The sequence below is a fragment of the Pteronotus mesoamericanus genome, unplaced genomic scaffold (genome assembly GCF_021234165.1).
Source record: "Pteronotus mesoamericanus isolate MK-2021 breed Mesoamerican mustached bat unplaced genomic scaffold, CSHL_Meso_final contig_32, whole genome shotgun sequence".
Lineage (NCBI taxonomy): Eukaryota > Metazoa > Chordata > Mammalia > Chiroptera > Mormoopidae > Pteronotus > Pteronotus mesoamericanus.
The window spans coordinates 10,582,501-10,596,841 of record NW_026555134.1 but is presented as its reverse complement, the minus strand read 5'-3'; the positions used below and the strand labels follow the sequence as shown (position 1 = coordinate 10,596,841).

Sequence of the window (14,341 nt, the reverse complement as noted above, 5' to 3'; positions counted from 1 at the left end):
CATTTCTGACTATTGAAGTCCCGATTTCTTCAACAGCTGCCTTTCTAAGGAGTTTCAATTCATTCCATTGCACGTAGGCAAGAAAAGGGGAGTCCTCCCATTATTTGGACACCAATTTCCCTAAAAAACCAATAATCACTTAGCTAGAAAAAACATACTCTTTATAATATATGTCCTGAAGAATTTATACAGAGGAAGGAGATTCAGAATATATGCTGCTTTCTAAAATGTATAGTGGGGGAGATTTCCTTTGGCATAAGTAAGTTCCCACAAGGGCTAAATTAGCTTTGTAAAAATATCTTCAGATACTTACTTAGGAGTTTTCAGAGTGCAATTAACTTTCTTTTTCAGTATCCCTATTAATTAAGGAAAATATTGCACAAAGGAACAATATAATGATTTGTTACTCTTTGTGGTAAATGTTGGGTAGAAAAATCAGGAAATGAGTGAGATAAGCTCATAGCTATTATTGGGAAATTGTACTTTGGAGTCATTAAATATAGAGAATAGTCTACAATAGAAGCAAAGAAATTAAACTTATAAAGAAATGCCAATCAAAGATGTTGAAAATGATATGTAAAATGATATTCAGAGAAATGCTATTAAATTTGTCATAAATTTAGAAGTAGCCTTCACGACTAGTGATAGGAGAATACTTAGGTAAACATTCATTCATAAGCCCTTAAAGTAGTGTTTTCACAGACTATTGATATAAGGAAATACTCATATTATAAATTTACATGGTACAATGCAATGTAACATAAGTTGAGCTTTTTACCTTAGGCCAAGCTCTGTGTTATATCATGCAATCACATAAGGCAATCTTCTCCACTTTTAAGAAATGAGTAGTATTATTATCTTCATTTTCCTGATTTGTTAAGACTAGAGAGATTAAATGAATTTTCAACTAACACATAATAAGAGTTACAACACCTATTTGATTTGAACCTAGCGTGTTCACTTCTAAAACTCACATTCATCATCATTTATTTGCCTCCTCTTCATTAGCATCCTTGCAAATATTGGGCTCAACTACTTCAGGATAATAGGATTTCACTTTTATTATTCATTGTTCTCATGGTAATGTGAAGCAAACAAAACATACATTCAGGACCAGTGTCATTCTACCTAGAAACTTAAATAACAAGGTGCTATAATTCTGATGCCTTTAGAAATGTGCAGTCCTGGTATCTCATTAACATAAGAAATTAGAGGTTTGGAAAATTCCTCTGTTTCAGTGACCACAACACCCAGATTGGTAAAGGTCTCTTGAACCTTTTAATTGTGAATTCATCTGCTATTCTTTTCCACATTTGGTCCTTGTTTTTGGTATTCACTAAATAATAACAGCATGACATTCAGTAGTTAAATTCACATGTTGTTTGTCTAGGCATCTAAGAGGGTATTAACTTCTCCTATTTCTCTATGAGACCAGCTTCAGTTTATCTGCTATATTCTAGGTGTAACTGGTGTGGGAATTCTGTAAATTACATTCTCTGTGCTATACTATTAATATGTCTACTTCTTGGGCACCAGGTGTTTCTGATTTTCTTTCTACCTTACTGGCTGCTCCTGCTCAGTGTTCTTCACTGATTCTTCCTCAGATCCCTACTTAGAAGCATTTGAGTGTCTAAGATTCAGCACTTAGATTTTTTAGGTAATATTTTGTCCATTTGCAATGGCTCAAAGTTCATATTTCAACATGAGTATATCCAAATGCCCACTTGATTGTCTTGCTTGAGGTCTAAATACATATTCTGAACTTCTATAAACAAAGTAAAGTTCTTGATTTTTCCACCCTATCCAATGAACTATATAAAAAAGTGAAAAACAAAAAAACACAAATAAGCAAAATCCTGCCCCTGCCTCCTCTCATTTCCACTCTCAGTAAAAAGCACCTGATTATTTGTTAACCTTCATATTTTAAACACCTGGAATAGCCCCTAATACTCAGGTACACATCAAATATATGGTAAATGAAGGATAACATAAATTGTGATATATTTTTATATGCCTGTGTCCCCAGTTGCATTGACCTATTTTCATTGCTTGATGTATCATGAACACTTAATAAATATTGGTGGGTGAGAATCTATTAGTACATGAATGAACATAATGTAATCAGAAGAGCATTCTCATGGAGCTGTAATAGGAAAGGTGTGATGTAGGTGTAACCAGTTATACTTGGAGAACCAAATATTTCATTTATAGAGAATGTAAACTACTTCTTTTCTTCCATGATCATCATTTCTGATAAATATTTTGTTCCATTTGATTCATTGAGTACAGGTTAGATACTATATATATGAAAAATTAGTTGCACATTAGTAGCTGTGAGTACCTTTGACACCAAAAATAGATTCAATTTTTAAAAGACAATTATATTTTGAGGAGTTATTGAAACAAACTCAGTAGCTTCAATTCAACTTGTGAGATCCTCCTTGACCTTGATGTGGCTGTGTGTGTTTCATCAGTTATTATGGCCATCAGCCTTCATTCCAAATGCAAAGATAATTAACATTTGAGAGAACAGATCAAGGACATCAAACTGAAGGTAAGAGTGACATTGTTGTACCTACTGGACAGGTTGGGAAACACAGACTCAAAGGTCCAAAAAGTGCTTTACTAAATTATCCTATCCTCTTAATGTGCTTTTAGTTTTAAGTATTTCTTCCTACAGAACTTTTCTAGGAGCTTCTCTGGTAGTTTACACTGTCAGAATTGGCTTTGACAAAACTGACATGAAAGAAATGATCTCTTCAAAAAATTGAGAAATTTTACTACCGAAAGGGAAGGTATAAGGATTTTTGTTTGATCTTTTTAAGAGCAAAGGAGAAAATTTCATTGAAGGGAGGTGTTTCAATCTATTCTAGTGTGCAAAAATTGATTTTCTAGTGAAGAAAAGATGACATTTGAGAAGCACATTCACCTGAATATGTGGACAATTCATTCAGATCTGAACAGGAGAGTGAGGGCTTGGCTCCAGCCGCACCAACATTTACTCACGAGAGAGAACCACGTGATGCACAGCAAGATCAGGGGCTGGGGGCCAAAGGGTGACCCTGGTAGCTGTGGCTCTGACACTGCCTAGCTTTCTGAATATGCGCATGTTTCTTAATTGTTCTTTATTAGTCAGGCTTATTATGATGACTCCCACTAATATGATCGCTCTAAGGAACAAACAAATGTCACCTTTGTTCAAGTAAGCATGACAGTCTGGAAGGGAGGTAACATGGTCCTTGTTGATAGTTAGCAACTGAATGAAATACATTTCAGGAGCTACAGACGGGTGTAGGGTAGAAAGAGCATGATGAAGCTGATGAGCAAGAGAGAGGTCACTCCACTGTATCTTCTCTAGTTTTCTGTAGTTCAGATTTGTCTGGTATTTTCCAGTTTCTAAGATTTGCTATGCACTGGGTCCTCTGCTTGAAATCTCTTCCTCCAACACACTCTCTGCTTTTTCATTACTCCCACTTCTCCTTTAAGGCTTAGCTTAAATGTCATTTCCCCAATGAGGCCGGCCAGTGACCATGCCAAGTAGATTAGGCCCATCTTGTTGCCATGGCACATTCTTCTTCATAAATCTCAGCTTTTATTGTGATTACATGCACAACATCTCTTACCAGTCACACTGGAAGTTATAAAAGGGCAAGGAAAATGTGTGTTTTATTGAACATGTTATTATAATAGCACAAAGTCAAATGCCTCATATGTGACTGGTTGTTCAATAAATATCAGTTGGGTGAACTAACAAATAATTTAAATCTACATCATAAAAGAATTAGGACTATAGCAAGGAGACAACAGGAGAATTGAGACATATGTAAGGAACCAGTGAAAGTAAAGGAATTTAAAGAAAATCTTGAGCAATTTGGCTTTCCATATAAAATAGATGAAACTGCCAGAAGTACCATGTATTATTGTACGGTGAAGAGTCTGTCACACAATACAGGTTTAGTAAATACTCATTAAGTAAATAAATATGTAATTAAATGACTGCACAGTTAACATGAACCTTCAAAGACTCTACCATGATAATCTAGATGTGATTTTTACCACAAGGAACAATGCTCAAGGACTCATGGACAAAACCAAAGGGGAAGAGCTGAGGGAGGGAAGGAGAGAGGGGGCAAGGGAAAGTGGTGGGGGGTAGGAGAGACAAATGTATTTGAAAAAATAAATTAAAATAAAATTTAAAAAAATGAATTACACTTTAAGGAACAAAAATATTAAGAACTGTTTGGGTTTTCCCTACTGGGTATGTGGATGTTCAAAATACCTTGACTAGTATTTGCGTATGTTCATAAATGTGAAGTGTGAAGGGGAAAAGAGAGACTCTAAGAGGGTTTCTCTTACATTTACATACAATGAAAATATATTCGTTATTCTACATGTAAGAAGGTAATAGTAACCTAAGTACCAAATGTAACCAAAAAGGGATTTACCAGATGGAGAAACAATTTTTCCTGGAAAGAAAATAAATTCAATTTGAGTCTGTTCAAATTGAAGTGCCCATGGAAATTTCGAGCTGTAGTTGAGACTTAGGGCAAATTATGTAATCTCTTTTGCCTCTATTTCACTAAGGTGCGATGAATGTGGTAATAGTATCAAACTCGTATTATTTTTATATTAAAAGTATTGATATATATGTAAAACGTTTAAAATAGTGACTGGCAACTAACATATTCAATGAATATTAGCCACTATTATTAATAATATTAATATATATTATTAGATAGTTGAATTTATAGGTCTAGAACTGAGCAAAGAGCTCAGGGCTATTCACACATATTTGGGGAAAAAAACTCAGAAGAGAATGGTGATTAAATATATAGGGGAAAATGAGTTTCTTTAGAGGGAAAGAGAGAATATAATTTAAGAAGAGCTGAGTCACAAGGGAAGAAGTCTCCCAGGAATACTCACATTTATATTGCGGATTTTAAGGCATCATAGAGTGAAGGGGGCTGAGAAGTAATGGAAACAATACAAGCCTTTTGGAAAGGAATTCATTATAAAAGTTGCTAAACAAAATAACTGTCTATTGAGTTAGAAGACACTTGAGAAATCTGATCACAAAATATATTTAAAAAAAACAGCATTATGTCAAAATAAGATGATATGAAAATTTTTGTTGGAGAAGGGTATGATTTATGTTGAGGTTTGCCTCCATTTTCTTAGCAATCCTTCTGTGGCTCCAAGCTCAGCAAAACATAAGCTAATATGATGCATTCTCTTTAGATAGCAGTTCAGCTACTCTCTGTTATTAATGGAACAAATCTGACAGGGGTCTCACCCTAGCCTAAGTGATTTAGATTAGTCTTTCCAACTGCACATACTATTATCTCATGTGGGGACTAAGGTGCTCTTTAGATCTAGTGTAGAGCTGTCTGCACTCTGGGCACCTGGCTGGCTGTTTGGTGAATCCAATCCTAACTCATTTTTTATATTTAGCCTACATTTCTATCACATAACATTACATCGTGACCTATATCTTCCCATGTGATGGCTACAAAAGCTAACTCTGAAACCATCATGCCCCAGTATGAAAGGCTTCTCTCTCTTACTTACTATGTGACTGAAACATTTACTTAATCTCTCTGTGTTGTCCTGCCTCAGATTCCTTATTCATAAAATGAGAATTAAAACAATAGTATGCCTTGCATATAAAACAATAGTGTGGTGCCTTGCACATAATTTGTGCTTTGTAAGTGTAAGCTTATCATTATTATCATTATTGTGAAGAAGTTTAAGTACTTGAAGATGAATAATATATAATTATTCCCTGCCTTCAGGAAGCTCACACTATAATAAAGGAAATAGATGATTAAGCATATCACTGAAAATGTAGCATTGTTATTGTATTACAGAAACTTCCGCTAGGTGTAGAATTTGAACAACAAAAAAGGACTTAATCAGCTTTGCTTGGAGTCCAGCAGGTGTGAGTGATCCGGGTTAGGTGTCACAGGAAAGAAAAATCTTCACACGCTACTAGAGGGATTACTAGGCTTATGCTAAACCATGTGTGGGGAAGATTTTTCTAGAGTCTTATTAATAGGAAAGGGGAAATAAAAAGCCAAACAATCATTGTCATGTTGATGCCAGGGAACGACAGCTGGCCAAAATAAAGCACATCATAGAAAACATGAAGATGAAACAAAGTTAAGGTAGTAAATCATTCATGTTTCGGGGCATAAAATGAGAAATGTTATGCCTATAAACATATTTTCTTGTATTGCTATTGTACTGGGTAAGACAATATGGTAATAAGAATAATGTGATAATGTATGAATAATGAATATAAACCTGAGAATCAAAAAAGAAAGGCTATAATTTATATACTGCTGTATAATTACATTAAATTTTTGTATGCAGAAGTTTTGTATAAACTACAAATCCAGATATTAGTATTTTAAAATATAATAAAGCTAAAAATACCTATTTTATAAATATGTTTCAAAATAAAGATTAATTTATATACTTGGCATTATATGCTCAATCTATAATCTTAATCTATTCTTCACATAATCATTTGCAGAATGTTTTCACATATTCTAGAAGCAAAGTAATATGCAATAATGACAACTCGTGATTGTATTTATAACCCCACCTTTAAAAAAAAATGGTTCTAGGATAGCCAATAAGTGCACATGGGCTTGTATATTTCTTTACCAATTATTAACCAAATGATTATGTTTTCCTCACAAATACTTAAGATATCAAGAATAATAAATGTGAGTAGTTACATTAAAAATATATATATATGCAGCAATAACATTCCATCACACTGTTTTCCTGGCCAGTTCTATGCCATATGTTCCACTCAGAGTAAGAAAAACTTCTGCATGGAAGTTCAACCACAAGAATATACCCTAATTCAAAAGCAAGCCATTAATTATTTTTAAAAAAGAGTTGTCCCTCCGGACAGAGCATCCTTGCTCTTCTACCACGTAGCTGTCTGTGTGAGAACTAAAGAAATCTTACCTTGTGAAGGAGGGGGAAAGGACTAGAACAAGGAATTAGCCTTGGGTCATGATCTTGTCTTTTCCCGGCTCTATGCAGCTGGCCAATGGCTTTACCCTTCTATGCCCAGTCAGTATATTATCAGGGAAATAGCTTTTCTAAAGATGATTATGACACAAGAAGATTAAACTAGTAACCAATTACTTTTCAATGTTGTGAATGGTTATTCAGAGACTTTGGGTATGTACTTCTTTTCCTATATCCAGAATACCATTTCCACATATGAAGTAACTTTTATTCTCCATACTTCTCAGGGTTTTTAATGAAGAAAATGACAAAGATGAGACATGGTATAAAGATAACTCCGAAATATTTCCCCATGTGGAAATGCTTTAACAACTAATTATGAAGTACAAATCTTGGAGAGTTCAGTTTTGACTATTTACTTTAAAATAATTTCAAATTAAAAAAGCAAGGCTTGAGTTTAGCTATGCTGACATGTACTCCCAAAATAATTGCTTTATGTCATTTTAACTGCTCTAAAATCTTCATAATAATTTACTTTAATACATTGAAAACTTTTGAGTTAAAAACTCAGAGGTATGTTAAACAATGTTATAAATAATTAGCAGAATAAATGCTATAGAGGATGTGGAATTTTTTTAATACACACATGAACATACACACGCACAGAAACACAAACATTAAATAAAAATAAACAAAGACATATTTATCTCTTTAACACAAATAGCTGACAAGATAATACACATAAAACAGACTTGGAAAGCTTTTAAGATACAGACTACATATAGTTATAAATCCAAAAATGCACTTTAACTTAAAAAGAACCCTAAATAAAGATGACAGCTTCACAATGATTATCCATATTACCTCACACTGAGAACTAAGGCACATATTTGCAAGAAGGATGTGTAAGAATGGGTATGTTGTCTATGATCTCAGCATTACATAAAAACTGTTCCATGTGATTGATTGCAACTCATGACTTAAACTTCAATAAAACTGTCCAAAACTAGCAATTGAGATCACTGGCAAACAAAGTCTAATCTGAGGAGGAAGAGAGGCATAAGCAAAGCAAGTGTAAATAGTTCACAATACTATAGAGTTCCATTTTCATAATTATTTCAGAAACCTAGCAAATCATTTCATGAGGCTATTTCCTTTCCTTTTAGGTCTGTAAATATTTACACAAAAGTATTTTTAGATATGGGTCAAATATATCCAATAGTTTAAAATTTGAATAACCACAGGATTTTTTTGTAACAAAATTCTTGACCAGAAGATGCTGAGGGGAAGAAAAGGTAATTTTTACATGAAAAAAACTTCTAACTTGCATTAGAATAAGTCAAAGAAAGAAAGAAATAGAAAATATGCATATAAATTAATTTACAATTGGTTTTGGTTCTGATTCTTACCAAATGGACATTTTTCATCTATTAATATCGACAATATAATAGGTGATGATAAATAATATACTATGACTATACCATATACATTCCAAAATTTAAGATATATTTTTCTCTGGTTTAGGAAGTCCAACAAAAGTGCAAATTCCTCCAAAATCCTTTCCATCTGAAATAAAATATTCTCATTGAATTTAGTTGTGATTTAATGTAAATATGTAAATAAAATTTTTACATAAAATTAAAAAAATAAGTAATGATATTCATTTTAAGCATCTTCATGAAAAATTCTAGACTGACAGGCTCATAGTTGAGAAATTACCAGCCTGTTTTTAATATATATTTTTCTTTAACTTTTGTTTCAGTTTAAATGTAAGAGGCAGCTTAGCTGCTGACCATACATATGTTGAATCAAATTTGAATTAAACTTTTATGCAAAGAAATAGATTGTAGATATACATAAGCCATGCAGGTGGCAACAATTTAGAATTACCAAATTGTGATATTTGATAATGGATTTCATTTGACTTTTTGAAAAATAAGAATAGAACTATTGATTGGATTGCCAAATAAATTTATGAGTAAGCACAGTGTATACAATCTAGGCCTTTTATTGAGAGAGGAAAATGAGAGTTTATAGTTAAGGGGGCTATTGGTGAGTGTTATCAGATATCTGCTCAAACTTCATGTTTGAATGTCTTGAGTTAAAAATTGCTGAACAGAAATATATTACCCATATACACACTCTACTTCTAAGTGAATGGGATCAAAGAATCACATGCTTTAAAGAAAATATAATACTTAATCTTCAGAATAGAGGTTTCAAATGTAGTCATTACCTCCTGTTTATATTTATTCAAGATACAGTCAAATAATATTTGTTAGATGGAATTAATGAATAACTGAATTAATAAATGATTGTTATAAGGTAGAACTGCTTTTCTAATGTTTTAAGATATTAAAAGAAATTTGGAACTAACAGAAACTTTTTCTGCATCAAGGGGCACTCCAATGCATGAACTCATTACTTCGAACCATTAAGAAGAGACAGTGTTGCATTATGTTTTAAATGATCATATTACATTTCCTTTCATCATTCCCATGACACAGTCCTAGTATCCATATCCTCCAGTTGAGAAGACAAAGGGAGGCTTGAAACAAGAGGAGATAAAGCTAGAATCCTGGTTTTGACTCCCTCCCAAGTGCTTAATCCATTCCCCCACATTCCAATTTACAATAAAATGAAATTGGCACATTAACCTGAAAGGAAAAGAAAGAAAGAAAAATGACCAAAGTCATTCAGTAAATTCAGTCATATCCAATGAAGTAACAGTGAGTTTAGGCATATCCAAAAGGGAATTTGGCTCTGAAATAGCAAAACTGACTTATACCTAGTGAGAAAAAAGGCAGTTAAAGGTAATCTGGAAGTGCTTGCGAGTGGAATTAAAATAGAGACTTGGTTTGTGCTGATTGTGAAGTGGCTTTTTAAAGAAATCCTGATAAGCAAACATATTAAAAATAGAGTTTTCATTCTTCGTGCCTCATGGAAGAGCCTCCCATTTCCTACAGAAACTCTAAATTATGGAGCTCTGTAAGTACATGGAGGAATGTAACAAATTTTCAATCATTGGGACTGAATATGTGAGTGATGCAGAAATAGAGCTTAGCAGGACATTTTTATTTCACACAAGAAACTCTTCATCATTTGTTACAGTTTTTAAGAAGACTCAAATTGTTAGTCCTGTCTTTGACAAAATGAATTGCATTCTAAATGCTCTCAAAGCAAAATCTCTCATGAAGGACAAGCCAGAAATAGATGGGAAAACATAGAAAAAAAGCAAAAAGCAAAATAAATAAAACTAAAAATGAGATAACTTACTATTTGAAGTATAATATAAAAAAATGGCAATTGTACTTAAGGGCAGAAAGACAATGTAAAATGATGCAGCAAGAAGGAAATAAATCGAGACAGGGTATAAACATACAGATTCTTATGATCCAGATTTACTCCAGGCACTTTTCTTACTTGCATTGACTATTAGGTCATTTGTGTTAGTCTCTGTGCTTGAATATCAGCATGTTAATATAAATACCTTTGAACCTTCATGTATTTAGAGTGCCAAAGGCTGTCTGTGAGTTGTTGTCATTTTAAAACATGGAAATAAAGTGCAAGTTATTGATAAGTATCTAACAAACTTTTCAGTGTCATGGTCTAAGCAAAACAATGCATTAAGAGAATGAACACCTATTTTTCAAAAATTTGATACACCTTCCACAGACCATTTAATCCATCCTCAAATTTCCATTGAGAATATTGTGATTATCCAGTTGTACTTACCCATCTTTAATGTTGGTAATTAAAAGTAAACCAATTTTAAATATAGAAACCCTTGCACAAAATTTAGTCTACTTTTAAATAGTTACACCATTCTTCTATTTCCTTTAATAAGCTTTTGAGAATTCAAACAAAAGTTGTTAAACAACCAAAAACTGCTCCAAAGGTCATAGTATATTCTTAATAAATCATATGTTATGAATTAAAATTGATAATGCAGAGATCTGTGTAATTCAATCAATCCACCTACTGATTTCATTCGAATTAAAGAAAAATGAAATATTTGCCTGAATTACACTTCATTTTACATGACATACTAATGGGCTGTCCACTGCAATACATAATAAACTCTGTTCAGCCTGAGAACAAGTATAAATAACCACAAATACATTTCAAGGTAGAGATGATACTCGAGTTATTTTTTTCTTTTTTAATTTACTATACTGTTTACTCTAGGAGGTAATGAGAAGGGAATAGCAGAAAGGGAAGAAAACACACTGTATTATATTCTAAATAGTGTCAACAGTGTTTTTTTTTAATGGTTATGTCACGGTGTTGTATTGAAATTATCCTGTTGGGTTATTATATTGTGACTGTTTCTCTTCACTTGCTAAATTTACTACCATAGCCACCAAAATATTCATAGAGTATTTGCAGAGTGGAAAGTCAACATTACTCTGTTTTTAAGAAGATGCATTGGTGTGTTCATCTATTATCCACTAAATACATTAAAACCCACAGAATGTTATAACGGACATTTGAATGTGCAATTTTGAAGAACTAAAATGTCTTAATAATTTTAGAATATGCCTAAAAAGAACTGCCTATATATTGATCACCTTTGTAAAAAGACAATAACAATTGCAAGAGTTTTAGTTACTTATTAATACTCAGTAAAATGATGAATGAAGGCATTTTTTGAAAGATGTAAGCCTGAAAAATATGTTATGGGATTTTTAGAGTCACCCTTCTGCTCTTTAATATGGCTACAGTAGCTGATGAATGGACATAATACAGTGCAATGGCTGATGGCAGTAAAGCATTACATTTCAGAAGTAGAGTGTATCTATCACGAAATGAGAAATGTAATTAAACAATAATAGTATTTCTACATATTCCCAAAGCACTTAATGACTATAGGTTTGGAATATCTAAAATGTCAATTATTTTACCTAAAAAATTAAAGCTAATTCTATTTTGTTACACTGGCATCTTGCTGACATATAAACTGAGAAAATATATCATTGTTGAGTAGAAACAGCCGGGTTTGTTTGGGAGTAAATTTAAATACATTTTTTGGGTTCTCATTATTAGTTTGAAGAATTATTAAGTAAAAAAATAAAGATCTTTGCCTTTTGTAAGAACATGTTTTATGTATGATTGAAGTTTTTACAACACTCCAAAAAAAGCCATCCGATGTTAGATTTAAAAATAAAATCAAAAGCATTTTCTGACATAGTACACATGAAAAATTGGAAATTCCAATGTCTTCAATAGAAGTTATAGAAAGTGTATGTCTCCTCGGAATTTGACACCCACTTAACAGAGCAGAAAATAAGGTACTATACTGTAAACAAAAAGGTACAGTAAAGGACAGTTGTAAATCTACATAAGAATAGTTCATAAACATTTTGGTCTTTCCATAACAGTTTTTATATAAAATGAATAAAAAAACCTTAGACAGCTGTCATCACTCTTATTTGACCACTTTTCACTTATATGCACACAGACGTATTTATATAGCAATATATTGATGCACCGTTACATGGATATTAAACTATGATTACTGCTTGTAACTGAGATGTGCATTATCCATTCAACATTATCCATAGTTGAAATACTCTTACATTATGTATTCTTGTCATGTTGTAGCTATAAAAACATGAAAATATAACTTTACATTATTTCAATTATTTACATTAGTTCAAGCTTGACAGAGAAAATTCAATAAACTACAATTTTTAGAAGAGTAGGCCCAGAGGTACAATAAATAGCATTGATCGGATATAGTCATCTTTTTTTATTTTTAAAAACTCATTTTTAGTACAATACGGAAACAATTAGTCTGCAATTTGGTCATTCTAGCATTTATTATTAAAACTTAAATTGCACCTCCAACATTCCTGATGAGGAGAAATGCAGTAAGTTATATTGCATTATCTTCAAATTTGTGATAAGGGGCAGCTAAATTTAGTGAAGAATATCATGATGCCACATGTCACTGTGTTCAATGGAAATGGGTCACCTTCACATTTCTCTTTCCCTTCTGTGACATATAATATGGTTTTCCAAGCACTTAGGTAAATACCAAGCGCTACGCAGAGGCTTACTTGCTGAAATAACAAGAATGAAAATACTAAAAATAGCTGTTGGATGTTAGTACTTTTTAAAACGCTAAATTAATTTTATTTTAGGAGGCTTAATGAAAATAAATGGTCTTTTTGAAGGGAAGATAGCTCCTTTAAATTTTTTAACTAGAGAAATATAAGTTCTTTAGTCAAAAGTTACAGAAGCGTAACATTTTATCCACACTGGGCATATTAAAATAGCCATTCCACTTGAGGAATGAATATAAAAAATACATTAGGGCTGTGTTTATTGATAGCACTAGGAAGAAACTCTTTTGGAGGTGATTCAAAGTACTCAAGATATTCATAATATCTAAGGCTTATGACAGCTCTAATTTAAAAAAAGAAAAAACTTAGATTAGTTTATGGAGTTTGATAAATGGGCAACTATCTAAAAAACTACTTTCAAGGCATTTCTAACTTCATGTACAACTAACACTTTTCTTCTGCAAGCTCAAACACTTTAAAATGGAACCTCACATAGTCTGAATACTCTGATATTTTTTAATTAGCTTTTTAAATCTATTAGCATTTATCTACATAGATTAAATGCTTTACATTAAATATATCTTTATACATAGTAAGACATACTAAAAAACAGGTTCGGATAATGTTTTGGGACAAGTTTATACTTTAAATACCACCTGGCCTTCTTTTAGTAAAAGGGGGCAATTTTCTCTGGAAACGTAACAATTTGATACTGTCCTTAAACTCACTTGATTTATGACCAAACTGTAGCTAAGCAAAATTAACTGGACCCCTTGCAAATAAAACCATAGAAAAATGTTTATTTCAAATGTCAAGCACTGCCAAGTAATTTTATATTAACACCAAATGTTAAAGAATAGGATACATTAAAGTTTTAATAACAATATTAAATTACACGTTTTGAATCTCTCTTTGTTTTCTTTCCTTAGCATTTACATATTTGGCTTTGGAAAATACGGAGCTGATACCTAAAGCCTTTATAGTCACTTCCCACTCAGCTTAATCATTTGTCGTCTTCTCCAACCAATATGGAAGCAAATTTATTTAAAAGCCAGTTTGTTTGTGAAAATACCTAAAAATATTTTTTTAATCTTAAGTTTTTTTTCTTTTTCTTATAAAACATGTCACATCTTGATGCAGTTGATGTCAAGTGTGCTTAAGTCATTATGAATCAAGAGACTAACAATAGTGGCTGCAGAAACGGGTTTGTCGTCTGTACAAAGATTGCAGTTAAATTACAGTACTCCCATGTTAGCTGTGCATGTCCACCAAGCTTCCTCTGGAAC

At 32.4% G+C, this 14,341-nt stretch overlaps 1 protein-coding gene across 3 annotated transcripts in view; it reads right to left on the bottom strand.

The window, feature by feature from the left end:
- Window positions 1-12,189: 12,189 nt before the first annotated feature.
- GRIA2 (glutamate ionotropic receptor AMPA type subunit 2) overlaps window positions 12,190-14,341 on the bottom strand; it is a 125,446-nt gene continuing 123,294 nt past the window's right edge. For all 3 annotated transcript variants that reach the window (XM_054576086.1, XM_054576083.1, XM_054576082.1), the window contains one exon: window positions 12,190-14,341. This exon is cut by the window's right edge and continues 347 nt beyond it. The gene's annotated coding sequence lies outside the window, so the exon portion shown is untranslated.